Genomic DNA, 14,593 nt, shown 5'->3' on the forward strand with positions numbered 1-14,593 from the left:
AAGATTAAATGAATTTACAAACTGCTTAGTACAGTGCCCAGCACACAGTAGGCATTTAATTAAAGCCTGTGTCCTTTCTCAAAGAGATATAGGAAATCAAAGAAAATATTTTATAATACTGACTACCTGGCACCAATAACATATGACAAAATTTCCTATGAAAATCCCCATGATTTTCATCTTAACTAAAGTTAAATGTCCCACAATTTGTGATTAAATTTCTATGCAGATGATTCCTAGAGACAAATCTCTAACCTTAATACCTCACCTAAACTCTAGTCCCACAACACAAAACTGCCTTTTGGACATTTCAAAATGTTATTTAAAAACTCATATCAACTAGAAGATAACTAAATATAGTGAAACATTTATTCATATTTAAGGAATTGCAATTCAGAATAGCACTGACTTACTTAGAAAGGGATGTAGAGGGAGGAAGGGGAGAAAGGGGATTTTTATTGGGTTTAGTCCTAGAAATATATTCAGGAAACCCTGAACAGCCAAACTATAGGAGGGAGTATTGCAGAGGTATACTTGCAACAGAAACTGCTAAGGAGTTTGGGAGTCTTCTTGGGGGAAGGTGGAAGCTCCTGGTCAGGTTAGACAGTCCTGGGGATTGACCTTGGGTTGGGGGTGGGGTGGGGGACAGTTAGAGAATGCTAGTCAGAACAGGGTAGGGGCCCAGAAGTTGACACAAAGCATCTTGAACTTAACATGCCTCCCCCCCCTCCAACCTGCAAAATTCATTACCTTTCCAACCCAGAACCATTCTTCTTTCAAACTTCCCTGTTACTGTCAGGGACACCACTCTCCTATTCACCCCAGTTTTCATAACTTTAGTGCTTTCAACGTTTCACTCCCATTTACCTGACCTAGCAAATCAGATGCTAAATCTAACCATTTCTATCTCTATAATATCTCTCAAAGATATCCCTTTCTCAATACTCACAGTTACTGTCCTAATTAAGGCTCTCATCACTTCTCACCTAAACTATAGCAGTAACCTCCTAATTGGTCTTCCAGATTCTGTTCCTCCTCTACTCTGTCCCCTACATAGCCCCCAGTGACTGACCTAAAGCACAAGCCTGAATATATCACTCCCTAACACATTCAATAAACTCCAGTGACTATTATCTCCAGGATCAACTATAAAGTCTATTTGGTTTTTCACTAACTGGCTGCTTCTTACCTTTCCAATCTCCTTACACAATTCTCTTCTCTACCTACTTTGCAAAGCTGTCATACTAGCCTATTTACCATCTCATACTCCATTTCCCACATCTGTGAATCTGTACACTGACTGTCCCCCATGCTTGGAACACACTGTCTCCTAACTTCTATTGCCTGGCTTCCATCAAGACTTAGCTTAAACACTGCCAGCTACAAGAAGTGCCTCCCCTTCCAAAACTACCTTGTACTCATTTTGCACATACCCTAAATATGCTTATAAAATTGTATAAATTATTTCCCATTCTAGAATGTAATCATTTTGAAGGTACACTCTATTTTCCTTTTTTTTATGTTTCCCCTGAACTTAATACAAGCCTGGCATACAGTTGGTATTCAATAAATTCTTGATGTTTGATGGATTCTAACTTATAGATTATTTTATAATGCAGCTAAGAAGCCCACAAATCTCTTCTTAAGTGGACCAATCTACATAACGTTACGTCTTGGAAAAAAACTACTATCTTTAAAAATAACTGCTCTCAAAGGAAAAAACAAGATAACAAAGTGATAGGAAGCAATGCAGTGAGCTCTTCTTGAACTCTTCCAAAAAGATCTTCCTAAAAGATCTAGAAAATGAACCAGATAGAAACTTAAAAACTGTAAATCACAATGGGTCCTTTTCTAGCACAGATCAGCACAAAAAGTTAGAGTGGAGGTCTTTGGACACTGAAGACAAAAGTTTGGCCAGAAGCACACCTCACAGAGAACCCTAGCCCCCCAAAAAAGGGTCTATACCAGAGAAAGAGGACATCTCAGACCCAAACTGGTGTACCTGAAGAGCCACACCAGTATACTGCCATAGGGACAGGTGCCAAATGGCAACTTTGTGCCCACAAGATAGCTTCAGTTTATTGATGTAGGATAAACTAAGAAGAGACCTTGAACATGGAGTTCCCCAGGAGGGAAAGGAGGAAGTTGAGAAATCAGCAACAGCCATAGAAGTAGAGTGATTCTACTTGTTATTGTTTGTCCTTCATTTTCAAAGAAGGCCAGCAGCATCAGGAGGTGATGCTTGACTTACATTTGAATTGGATTTAAGTAAGGCAGAGTTGCACAAAATCCTCAGCCACACTCTCCCCTTCAGTTATCCAAGTCCAGTGGTAGGACAAAAGTCAAGATGACAGGTAAGTGGCAATGGATGACCTTGGTGTCTTTAAGTGTCCTACTAAGCCTTAAGTATTATTCCACAGTTTGCAGTTGAAAGGAAATGTTCTCATCTGTTCATTCCAGGAGGAAATCCTCACAAGTCTAGAGTAAACCACAGCCCCACCCTCAACTCAAGGATGAGTTTATGGCCTGTCAGTTACCCCCAACATTGTATAGCATATCCAACAAGCTGGTTTTACTGGGTGTGGTTGCTTTGAATGGTATAGTTACTGGAGGCATAGGTGAGAGTTTGGTGAGAGATGGACATCAAAGGTGGAGAAGTAGTCTTGAAAAAAGCTTGGTAAGAACTCATACCAGAGGTGTTAGTTTTCTCAGAACACCCCACTACTGCTACTATGATTATTGCTACTGCTAAAAATAATAAAACCTAGCAATTATATTACTTTACAATTTACAAAGAGCTTTACAAATATGATCTCATTTGAGCCTCAGAGCACTGTGAAATAAATGTTTCAAGAAATGAATCCCATGTGGCAAAATAGGGACATTAATTCATTGCTGGTGGAGTTGTGAACTGATCCAACCATTCTGGAGGGCAATTTGGAACTATGCCCAAAGGGTGCTAAAAGAATATCTACCCTTTGACCCAGCCATAGCACTGCTGGGTCTGTACCCCAAAGAGATAATGGACACAAAGACTTGTACAAAAATATTCATAGCTGCGCTCTTTGTGGTGGCCCAAAACTGGAAAACGAGGGGATGCCCATCAATTGGGGAATGGCTGAACAAACTGTGGTATATGTTGGTGATGGAATACTATTGTGCTCAAAGGAATAATAAAGTGGAGAAGTTCCATGGAGACTGGAACAACCTCCAGGAAGTGATGCAGAGCGAGAGGAGCAGAACCAGGAGAACATTGTACACAGAGACTAATACACTGTGGTATAATCGAACGTAATGGACTTCTCCATTGGTGGTGGTGTAATGTCCCTGAACAACTTGCAGGGACCCAGGAGAAAAAAACACCATTCATAAGCAAAGGATAAACTATGGGAGTGGAAACACCGAGAAAAAGCAACTGCCTGAATACAGAGGTTGAGGGGACATGACAGAGGATAGACTCTAAATGAACACTCTAATGCAAATACTATCAACAAAGCAATGGGTTCAAATCAAGAAAACATCTAATGCCCAGTGGACTTACGCATCGGCTATGGGGGGTAGGGGAGGGGAGGAAAAGAAAATGATCTATGTCTTTAACGAATAATGCTTGGAAATGATCAAATAAAATATATTTAAAAAAAAAAAAAGAAATGAATCCCATTTAAATGAAGTTGACAAGCTGAGACTAGCTGCCTCTAACAGAATAGTATTGTTGTGTAGGGCCCTCTGATTTAAGGATCTGGAGATTTAGCCTAGCCTTGAGTCATATGTCTTTCAAAAGAGTGACAGACAAAAGAGGAATTCAATTGATGTTAAAGAGTCCAAGCAGCTGGCAACTAATGTGAAGCCAATTTCAATGGTAAATGTTAGTACTAAACTCAATATTAAAGCACAAACCTTATTTTACTATAAATTAGCCATTTCTCAGGAACAGAACTTTGTACAGAGGCTTGTTTGGGGATTTGTTGGGAAGTGTCAGCTGTATGAAAACAAAATATATCAACAACTTCACAAAAAATAAGTTCAACCAAGATGGAAGATTCACTGTTAAAGATATAATAACATGAGGAAGTGAAAAGAACCTAAGACTCCTTTTGGGACCAGAAGCCTTAAATTTAAGTTCTGACTTGGTTACTACATGTTTGACTTTTCAAATCTTTAAAATGCAATATATCACAGATACATCTGACAACTACCAAATTGCCCTCCAAAAAACTATGACATAATTAGCCTCAGGAAAATTCTGGAGCAGCATAACCCACAAAAAGATGAGGTAAAGTAGTTTTCTAATAGTAAAAAATTTAGAAGGCCAGAATGAGGAATCTAGTACACCAAAGTGGAGGTGGAACACAAAGCAGTACACCAGGGTAGAATGCACCATGGCAATGGTGGCCATAGAAGAGCAGGGGACCCTGGTCAAAGGTCCAAGTTACTTACAGACCAGAACACAGTCTGGGAGAGTATTAAACACAACTCTGCTTAGATCTTACCACCCTACAAGAATTAAAAACAGATAGATTCCCTAGAGCCAGCTCTGAAGGCAGCTACACAAAGAACCTGGTTTGGAATAATGTTCCCTTCACCACAGTTAAAGAGTCCAAATTTCACATTTTTTTTAAATTAAAAGAAAAGCAAAAAGCTGGAAAATAAGCAAACAACAACAACAAAAAAGAAACTCAACATAAAAAGCTATTTTGGTGACAAAGAAGACCAAAACACAAACTCAGAAGAAGACAACAAAGTCAATACTGCTCCATCTAAACCCTCTATTGCTCTCAAGTCCAAAAAGAATTAATGGAGGAGCTAAAAAATGGTTTTAAAAATCAAATTGAAAAAAGTAGAAGAAAATTGGGAAAATAAATGAGAGTGAGACAGGGAAATCATGAAAAAAGAGTCAACATATTGGTAAAGAAGGCACAAAAGTAATGAAGAAATCAATATGTTAAAAAACAGAATACACCAAATGGTTAAAAAAAAAAGCATAAAAACTCAACAAAAAGAACTCCTTAAAAAGTAGAATTGGCCAAGTAGAAAAGATATACAAAAATGCACCAAAGAGAAAAACATCTCGGCCCTTTGGAAAAAGATTTACAAAAATTCACTGAAGAAAAAATTATTTATAAAGTAGAACTGGCCAAATAGAAAATAAGGAACAAAAACTCACTCAAGAAAATCATGTCTTAAAAATTAGTTGGGAGGGGCAGCTGGACAGCTCAGTGGATTGAGAGTTAGGCCCAGAAATGGGAGGTCCTGGGTTCAAATCTTGCCTCAGACACTTCCCAGCTGTGTGACCTTGGGCAAGTCACTTAAGCCCATTGCCTAGCCCATACCATTCTTCTGCCTTGGAACTAATACACAGTACTGATTCCAAGATGGAAGATAAGAGTTTAAAAAAAAATTAGTTGGGCAAGTGGAAGCTAATAACTCCATGAGACATCAAGAAATAAAAAAAGTCAAATGAATGAAAAAATAGCAGAAAATGTGAAATATCTCATAGGAAAAACAAATGACCAGGAAAATAATTCTAGGAGAGGTAATCTAGGAATTGCTAGAATACCTAAAAGCTATGATTAAAAAAGAGAGAGGGGGGGAAGCTGGATAGCTCAGTGGATTGTGAGCCAGGCCTACAGATGGGAGGTCCTAGGTTCAAATCTGTCCTCAGACACATCTCAGTTGTGTGACCCTGGGCAAGTCACTTAATCCCCATTGCCTAGCCCTTACCACTCTTCTGCCTTGGAACCAATACATATTATTGATTCCAAGATGGAAGGTAAGGGTTTAAAAAAAAAAGAGTTTAGATATTATCTTTCAAGAAAATATCAAAGAAAATTGCCGTGATATTCTAGAACTTGTAACAAATTAAAGATTACCTTTTATTTTGGTACAAAACAGAGGCAAAATTAAAAATTGAAAGAATCCACCAATCACTTTCTGAAAGAGATCCCAAAAGGATAATTCCCAGGAATATTATAGCCAAATTCCAGAACTAACAGGACAAGGAGAAAATATAAGCAACCAAAAAGAAACAAATCAAATAATGTGGAGACACAGTCAAGATAACACAAGATTTAGCAGTTTCTACATTAAAGGATTGGAGGGCTTGGAATATGATATTCCAGAAAGCAAAATTGTGCATTATTCTTCAGGGGAAAATGGAAATTCAATAAAATAGAGGACTTTCAAACATTTCTGATGAAAAGATTAGAGCTGAATGGAAAATTTAACTCTCAAATACAAGTCTCAAGAGAAGCATCAAAAGGTAAACAATAAAGAGAAATCAAGACATTCAATGAGGTCAAGATTTTTGCATACCTACGTGGGAAGTTAGGAGTATACCTAGAGAGAGGGCAAGGGTATGAACTGAATATGATGGGATGATATGAAAAAAATTAATTAAAGCATAAGAAAGAGAAATGCTTTAGGAGGAGGAGGAAAGGAAAAATACAATGGGGTGAATTATCTTATAAAAGAGGCATGAAATATTTTTTTACAATGGAACAGAAGATGGAAGATGTAGAAAGGGAAACGTGTGAACCTTACTCTCAATGGAATCGGCTTAATGATGGAAGAACATTATAGAAATCGATCTTACCCTATAGGAAAGAAAGAGGAGAGAGAATGAGAGAATAGGGTGAGGACTGATGGAAAAGAAGGCAAATTGGGGCAGGTGGTGTCCAGAGACTAAACAGAAGGAAATAGGATGCAGAGTAATACACAACAATTATAATGGAGCAAAATTTTTTTACAAGTCTCTAATAAAAGCCTCATTTCTCAACATAGAGAAATGAGTCAATTATATAAGAATACTAGTTGAAGAGGTAGAGTCAAGATGGAAGCCTAGTAGCAAGAAAAAAACTTGGAGCTACTCAGAAATTTATTCCAAACCTTTCATTACAAAATATCTAAAAAGGACAAAGGTCAAAACAGGACAAATAAGGGGGCTCTTCCACTGAACACAGTATGAAAGGTAGGGAGACAGGGTATTTCCATGCTATAAGGGGGTAAAACAGCACAAGTGACTACCCTTCTCCTTACTCACTATGCCAGTGAGAACTAGAGCTAGGGAAATCGCCAAATTCTTGGGAGCTGATTGAAAGCACCACAAACTCATTCCTGAGGGCTGTGCCAGACCTGGGCAGTGAGACTCAGAAAATAGCAGGTAGCTTGCTCACAGAAAGGCAAAACTCAGTGCAGCCTACTACACTACAGACTCACCCTTGAAAATATCAGCCATAGAAGGTGAGACTCAGAGATGTAACAGCTAAGGCAACAACAGCAGCAAAGGCAGCAGCAGCATTAACAGCAGAAGCTGAGGAAGATAGCCTCAGGGCAAAATGCTTTAAAGCACATTATACAAATCTTCCTGCTCTCACTCACTCAGGCTTCTAACTGAGAAGGGAAGATACTATCAAGGCAAAGCCCTGTGAGACAGAAGCTAAGAAAGCAATGACTACCAACATGAAGGAACCCCAATCTACTAGTGGCAAAAAGAATAAGCAACAGGAAAAAAAAAGCATACAAAAACTCTAGACACTGGATAATTTCTTTGGATAAAAAGAGCAAAATAGAAACAACAGCAGAGAGTAACAAATGAGCAAACACATCCAAACTTTACCCCCCAAAATGGAAATTGATCACAAGCTCTCAAAGAATTCAAAAAGGAATTCAAGAACCAAGTAAAAAAGATAGAAGAAAAATGGGAAGAAAAGTGGGGAAAAGAAATGTAAGTAATACAAAGAGAGCATAAAAGATTAAAAGACAAAATTGCCCAAATAGAAAAAGAGGCACAGAAATCAAATGGAGTAATTAGGAAATTAGAGACCAGAACTGACCTGCTACAAGCCATGAAAAAGCAGTGTAGAGGGGCAGCTGGATGGTTCAGTGGATTGAGAGTCAGACCTAGAGATAGGAGGTCCTGGGTTCAAATCTGACCTCAGATACTTTCCAGCTGCATGAACCTGGGCAAGTCACTTAACCCCCATTGCCTAGTCCTTACCACTCTTCTGCCTTAGAACGAATACCTAAGAAAAATCAAAAGCTCATAACTGAAAATCTGTCTTTAAAGACTAGAATTGGGCAAGTAGAAGCTAATGATATCACAAGACAGCAAGAATTAATAAAGCAAAAATCAGAAGACTGAAAAAATAGAAGGAAACATTAAATATCTCACTGAAATGACTAACCAAGAAAACAGGTCAAGAAGAGACAATATGAGAATCATTGGTCTATTTATCTTATATGGAGCTAACATACACACAGAAAGCCTGCCCTCCTCACTCAGACTTGTTATTGGAAAGGGAAGGAAAAACCAGCATAGTGATGGCAAAACAATTAACTTCCCAACACCAAGAAGAACAAGAAGAAGAATTTGACCCTGGATAATTTTTATGGAGGAGAAATCCAGACTACAGAGAAAATTGCAGAAGAGGACCTTCAAATAAATATATCCAAACCTTCCAAAAACAATGGAAATTGGTGAAGAATTTAAATCAGAACTTATCAAAAAGATGGAAGAATATTGGCAAGAAAAATGGGAAATAGTTCAAAAAGAAAATAACAGTTTAAAATACAGGAACCCCAATTGAAGAAAGTAGTCCAGAAATCAAATGAAATGATAAATAAGAGACCAATATTAAATAGCTGGAAGCCATGAAAAGCAGGATAGATCAAACCAAAAAAAAAAAATCAAAATATTATAGCAGAAAATCAAGATATTGTGGCAGAAAACCACTCTTTATGTCTGCCCTTTGATCCAGCCATAGCACTGCTGGGTTTGTACCTCAAAGAGATAATAAGGAAAAAGACATGTACAAAAAATATTCATAGCTGCGCTCTTTGTGGTGGCAAAAAATTGGAAAATTAGGGGATGCCCTTCAATTGGGGAATGGCTGGAACAAATTGTGGTATATGTTAGTGACAGAATACTATTGTGCTCAAAGTAATAATAAAGTGGAGGAATTCCATGGGGACTGGAATAACCTCCAGGAATTGATGCAGAGTGAGAGGAGCAGAACCAGGAACACATTGTACACAGAGATTGATACACTGTGGTACAATTGGATGTAATGGACTTCTCTATTAGTGGCAATGCAGTGACCCTGAACAACTAGGAGAAATCTACAAGAAAAACCACTATCCACATTCAGAGGAAACACTGTGGGAGTAAAAACACCGAAGGAAAACAACTGTTTGAATACATGGATCTAAGGGATATGGTTGGGGATATAGACTAAATGAACATCCTAGTGCAAACATCAACAACATGGAAATAGGTTCTGATCAAGAATACAAGTAATACCCAATGAAATTGGGTATGGGCTGCAGGAGGGGTGGGTGGAGGGGAGGGAGGGAAATAATGTGATTATTGTAACCAAGGAATAATGTTCTAAATTGACTAAATAAACTAATTCAAATGGGAAAAAAAAGAAAAAAAAACCAGTCTTTAAAGATCAGAATTAAGTAATTAGAAGCCAATTATATCACAAAACAGCAAGAATTAATAAAGCAAAATCAGAAGATTGAAAAAATAGAAGAAAACACGAAATATCTCACGGAGAAGACTGACCAAGAAAACAAGTCAAGAAGAGATAATTTGAGAATCATTGGTCTACCTGAAAACCCAGAAATAAACAGAAACTTGACATCATACTACAAGAAATTATCCAAGAAAATTGCCCTTATATTCTTGAATAAGATGGCAAAATAAACATTGAAAGAGTTCATAGAACATCCTCTACGCTAAATCCTCAAAAAGAGAGAGAGAGAAAGAGAGAGAGAGAGAGAGAGAGAGAGAGAGAGAGAGAGAGAGAGAGAGAGAGAGAGAGAGAGAGAGAGAGAGAGAATGTAATTGCCAAATTTTAGACCTTCCAAGCTAAGGAGAAAATTTTACAAGAAGCCAAAAAGATACAATTCAGATATCAAAGAGCACCAATCAGGATCACACAAGATCTGGCAGCTTCCATAATAAAAGACAGCAAGGCTTGGAATAGGATGTTCAGAAAGGCAAGAGAACTGGGTCTTCAAACAAGGATCACCTACCCACCAAAACTGACCATATACTTCCAGGGGAAAGTTGGGGCATTTACCAAAATAGATGATTTCCAAGTATTTGTAAAGAAAAGACCAGAACTAAGTGGAAAGTTTGATATCCAAACACAAAGATCAAGAGAAACATGAACAGATAAATAAGAGAGAGAAAAGGGGGGAAAATGTGTTTCTTTATTTAAATTTTCTTCTTTAAGGGCTTCAATAAGATCAAATTGTTTATATTAATATATGGAAAAATGTTATTTGTAACTCTCAAAAATATATTCAGTAATATAGTAATTAAAAGAGTCATTCATAGGTAAAGATTGGGATAATAAGTGGTGTAAAATGATATGTAAAAAAGAAAACAAAAAGGGAGGGGGGAATAGAAGATGCACCAAGAGAAACTTGAAGGAATAAGATAAATAGGATAATCTATATCACACAAAGAGGCACATGGGAAGGGGAGGGGAAGAATACTATTATAAGAAGAAGAAGAGAGTGCTAATAGGAAATACTTAAATCTTACACTCAGTGCAATCAGTTCTGAGAGGGAAGAGCATCTAGATTCGTTGGAGTATAGAATTCTATCTTACCCTACAGAGAAAGTGAGAAGGGAAAAACTAAGTGAGGGAATGGGGCAGGGAGTACAAAAAAGGAGGTAAGGGGGGGCTTAATAGACACTAAAAAAATAATAAGAAGGGAACAAAAAGGGAGGGGGAGGAAAGGGAAGTATAATAAGGGTGGGGATTAGGGAGACTGATTAAAAGCAAACCACTGGTTTAAAAAGATATAGCAACAGAAGAAAGGGCAGAACTAGGAGAGGTTATCAAAATGTTGGGGAATATTGAGGTGGTTATCATAACTCTGAATGTGAATGGAATTAACTCATCCATAAAACAAAAGTAAATAGCAGAGTGGATTAAAAACCAAAATCCTACTATATGTTGTCTATAAGAAACACACATGAGGCAGGTAGACACTCACAGAATAAAGATAAAAGGCTGGAGCTAGATCTATTGGGCTTCAACTGAGAAAAAGAAGGCAGGAGTCGCAATCATGATATCTGATAAAGCCAAAGTAAAAAATAGACCTGATTAAAAGAGATAGGGAAGGTAATTACATCCTGATAAAAGGTAGTACAGACAATGAAGAAATATCAGTACTCAACAAGTATATATCAAATGGTATAGCATCCAAATTTCTAAAGGAGAAACTTGTGGAGTTGAAGAAGAAAATAGATAATAAAAGTATACTAGTGGGAAACCTGAACCTTCCTCTATCAGATCTAGAAAAATCAAACCAAAAAAATTAATAAGAAAGAGGTAAGAGATGTTAATGAAATCTTGGAAAAATTAGAGTTAATAGATATATGGAGAAAAATAAATAGGGACAAAAAGAAATACACCTTCTTTACAGCAGCACATGGTATATTCACAAAGATTGACCATGTACTAGAGCATAAAAACATGGCAAACAAGTGCAAGAAAGCAGAAATAATAAATGCAACCTTTTCAGATCATAATGCAATAAAAATAATAATTAGTAAGGGTACATAGAGAGGCAAATAAAAAATTAATTAAATTAATTAAACTAAATAATATGATTCTCTAAAACTAGTTAGTTAAAGAACAAATCATAGAAACAATTAATAATTTCATTGGAGAAAATGACAATGATGAGACATCATTTCAAAATCTATGGGATGCAGCCACAGCAATACTCAGGGGTAAGTTTATATCCTTGAGTTCATATATTAACAAATTTGGGAGGGCAGAGGTCAAAGAATTGGGCATGCAAATCAAAAAACTTCAAAAGGAACAAATTAAAAACCCCCATATGAAAACTAAATTAGAAATCCTAAAAATTAAAAGAGAAATTAATAAAATCAAAAGTGAAAGAACTTTAAATAATAAATAAAACTAGAAGCTGATACTTTGAAAAGATAAAATGGGCAAAGTATGGGTCAATCTAATTTAAAAAAAGGAAAGAAGAAAACCAAATTAACAGTATCCAAGATGAAATGGGAGACCTCACCTCTAATGAAGAGGAAATTAAGGCAATCATTAAAAACTATTGTGCCCAGTTATATGGAAATAAATATGGCAATCTAGGTGACAGAGATAAATATTTACAAAAATATATATTGCCTAGATTAACAGAAGAATAGAATACTTAAATAACCCCATATCAGGAAAAGAAATTGAACATGCCATCAAAGAAGTCCCTAAGAAAAAATCCCCAGGACCTGATGAATTCACAAGTAAATTCTTTTTTTTTTTTTAAACCCTTACCTTCCATCTTGGAGTCAATACTGTGTATTGACTCCAAGGCAGAAGAGTGGTAAAGGCTAGGCAATGGGGGTCAAGTGACTTGCCCAGGGTCACACAGCTAGGAAGTGGCTGAGGCCAGATTTGAACCTAGGACCTCCCGTCTCTAGGCCTGGTTCTCAATCCAGCTGAGCTACCCAGCTTCCCCCTCACAAGTAAATTCTATCAAATATTCAAAGAACAACTAACCCCAATACAAACTATTTGACATAATTTGCAAAAAAGAAGTTCTACCAAATTCCTCTTATTACACAAATATGGTACTGATTCCAAAGCCAGGCAGGTCAAAAACAGGGAAAGAAAACTATGGACCAATCTCCTTAATGAACATAGATGCAAAAATTTTAAATAAAATATTAGCAAAAAGACTCCAGCAAGTGACCATGAGAGTCATTCATTATGATCAGGTGGGATTTATACCAGGAATGCAAGGATGGTTCAATATTAGGAAAACCATCCACATAATTGACCACATCAACAAGCAAACTAGCAAGAACCACATGATTATCTCAATAGATGCAGAAAAAGCCTTTGACAAAATACAACACCTATTCCTATTGAAAACACTAGAAAATATAGGAATAAAAGGGCCTTTCCTCAAAATAATAAACAGTATTTATTTAAAACCATCAGCAAATATCATCTGCAATGGGCATAAGTTAGATGCCTTTCCAATAAGATCAGGAGAGAAACAAGGATGCCCATTATCACCTCTATTATTTAACATTGTACTAGAAACACTAGCAGTAGCTCTTAGAAAAGAAAAAGAAATTGAAGGTATTAAAATAGGTAATGAGGAGACCAAGCTATCACTCTTTGCAGATGATATGATGGTCTACTTAAAGAATCCTAGAGAATGCACCAAAAAGCTAGTGGAAATAATCAACAACTTTAGCAAAGTTGCAGGTTACAAAATAAAGCCACACAAGTCATCAGTATTTCTATATATCTCCAACACATCTCAGCAGCAAGAGTTAGAAATAGAAATTCCATTTAAAATCACCCTAGACAATATAAAATACTTAGGAATCTATGTGCCCAGACAAATGCAGGAAATATTTGAACACAACTACAAAACACTATCCACACAATTAAAACTAGATCTAAATAACTGGAAAAACATTAATTGCTCATGGGTAGGATGAGCTAACAAAATAAAAATAAAATAAAAATGACAATCTTACCCAAACTAATTTACTTATTTAGTGCCATACCCATTAAACTACCAAGAAACTTTTTTACTGAATTAGAAAGAACTATAACAAAGTTCATTTGGAAGAACAAAAAATCAAGGGAAATATTGAAAAAAAAATGTGAAGGAAGGTGGCCTAGCAGTACCAGACCTCAAACTATACTATAAATCAGTGGTTATCAAAACAATATGGTACTGGCTAAGAGACAGATGAAAGGATCAGTGGAATAGACTTGGGGTAAGTGACCTCAGAAAGACACTCTATGATAAACCCAAAGATCCCAGCTTTTGGGAAAAAAATCCACTATTTGACAAAAATTACTTGGCAAATTGGAAAACAGTATGGGAAAGACTAGGTTTAGATCAACCTCTCACTCCCTACACCAAGATAAACTCAGAATGGGTGAATGACTTGAATATAGAGAATATAGAGAATGTAAATATAAGTAAATTAGGTGAACATAAAACAGTATACTTGCCAGATCTTTGGGAAAGTAAAGATTTTAAGACCAAGCAAGAGTTAGAAAAAAATTACAAAATGTAAGACCAAAAACAGAGAAAGAAAACTATAGACCAATATACTTAGTTAAAATAGATGCAAAAATATTAAATAAAATACTAGCTAAAAGGATACAGCATGTTATCACAAGGATTATTCACTATGACCAGTTGGGATTTATACCAGCAATGAAAGGATGGTTTAATATTAGGAAAACCATATGCACATTGTTCATATAAACAATCAAGCTAATAGAAATCACATGATTATCTCAATAAATGCAGAAAAAGCCTTTGACAAAATACAACACCTATTCCTATTGAAAACACTAGAAAGTATAGGAATAGAAGGGCCTTTCCTCAAAATAATAAACAGTATTTATTTAAAACCATCAGCAAGTATCATTTGCAATGGGGATAAGTTAAGATGCCTTTCCAATAAGATCAGGAGTGAAGCAGGAATGCCCACTATCACCATTACTATTTAACATTGTACTAGAAATTCTAGCAGTAGCAATTAGAGAAGAAAAAGAAATTGAAGGGATCA

General features: G+C 36.4%; 1 protein-coding gene across 29 annotated transcripts in view; it reads right to left on the reverse strand.

Annotated features, from left to right (window-relative positions):
• The window catches only part of TTLL5 (tubulin tyrosine ligase like 5), a 409,941-nt gene that overhangs the window by 363,208 nt on the left and 32,140 nt on the right, over positions 1 to 14,593 (reverse strand). The window lies entirely within an intron of this gene.

The sequence above is a fragment of the Monodelphis domestica genome, chromosome 1 (genome assembly GCF_027887165.1).
Source record: "Monodelphis domestica isolate mMonDom1 chromosome 1, mMonDom1.pri, whole genome shotgun sequence".
NCBI lineage: Eukaryota > Metazoa > Chordata > Mammalia > Didelphimorphia > Didelphidae > Monodelphis > Monodelphis domestica.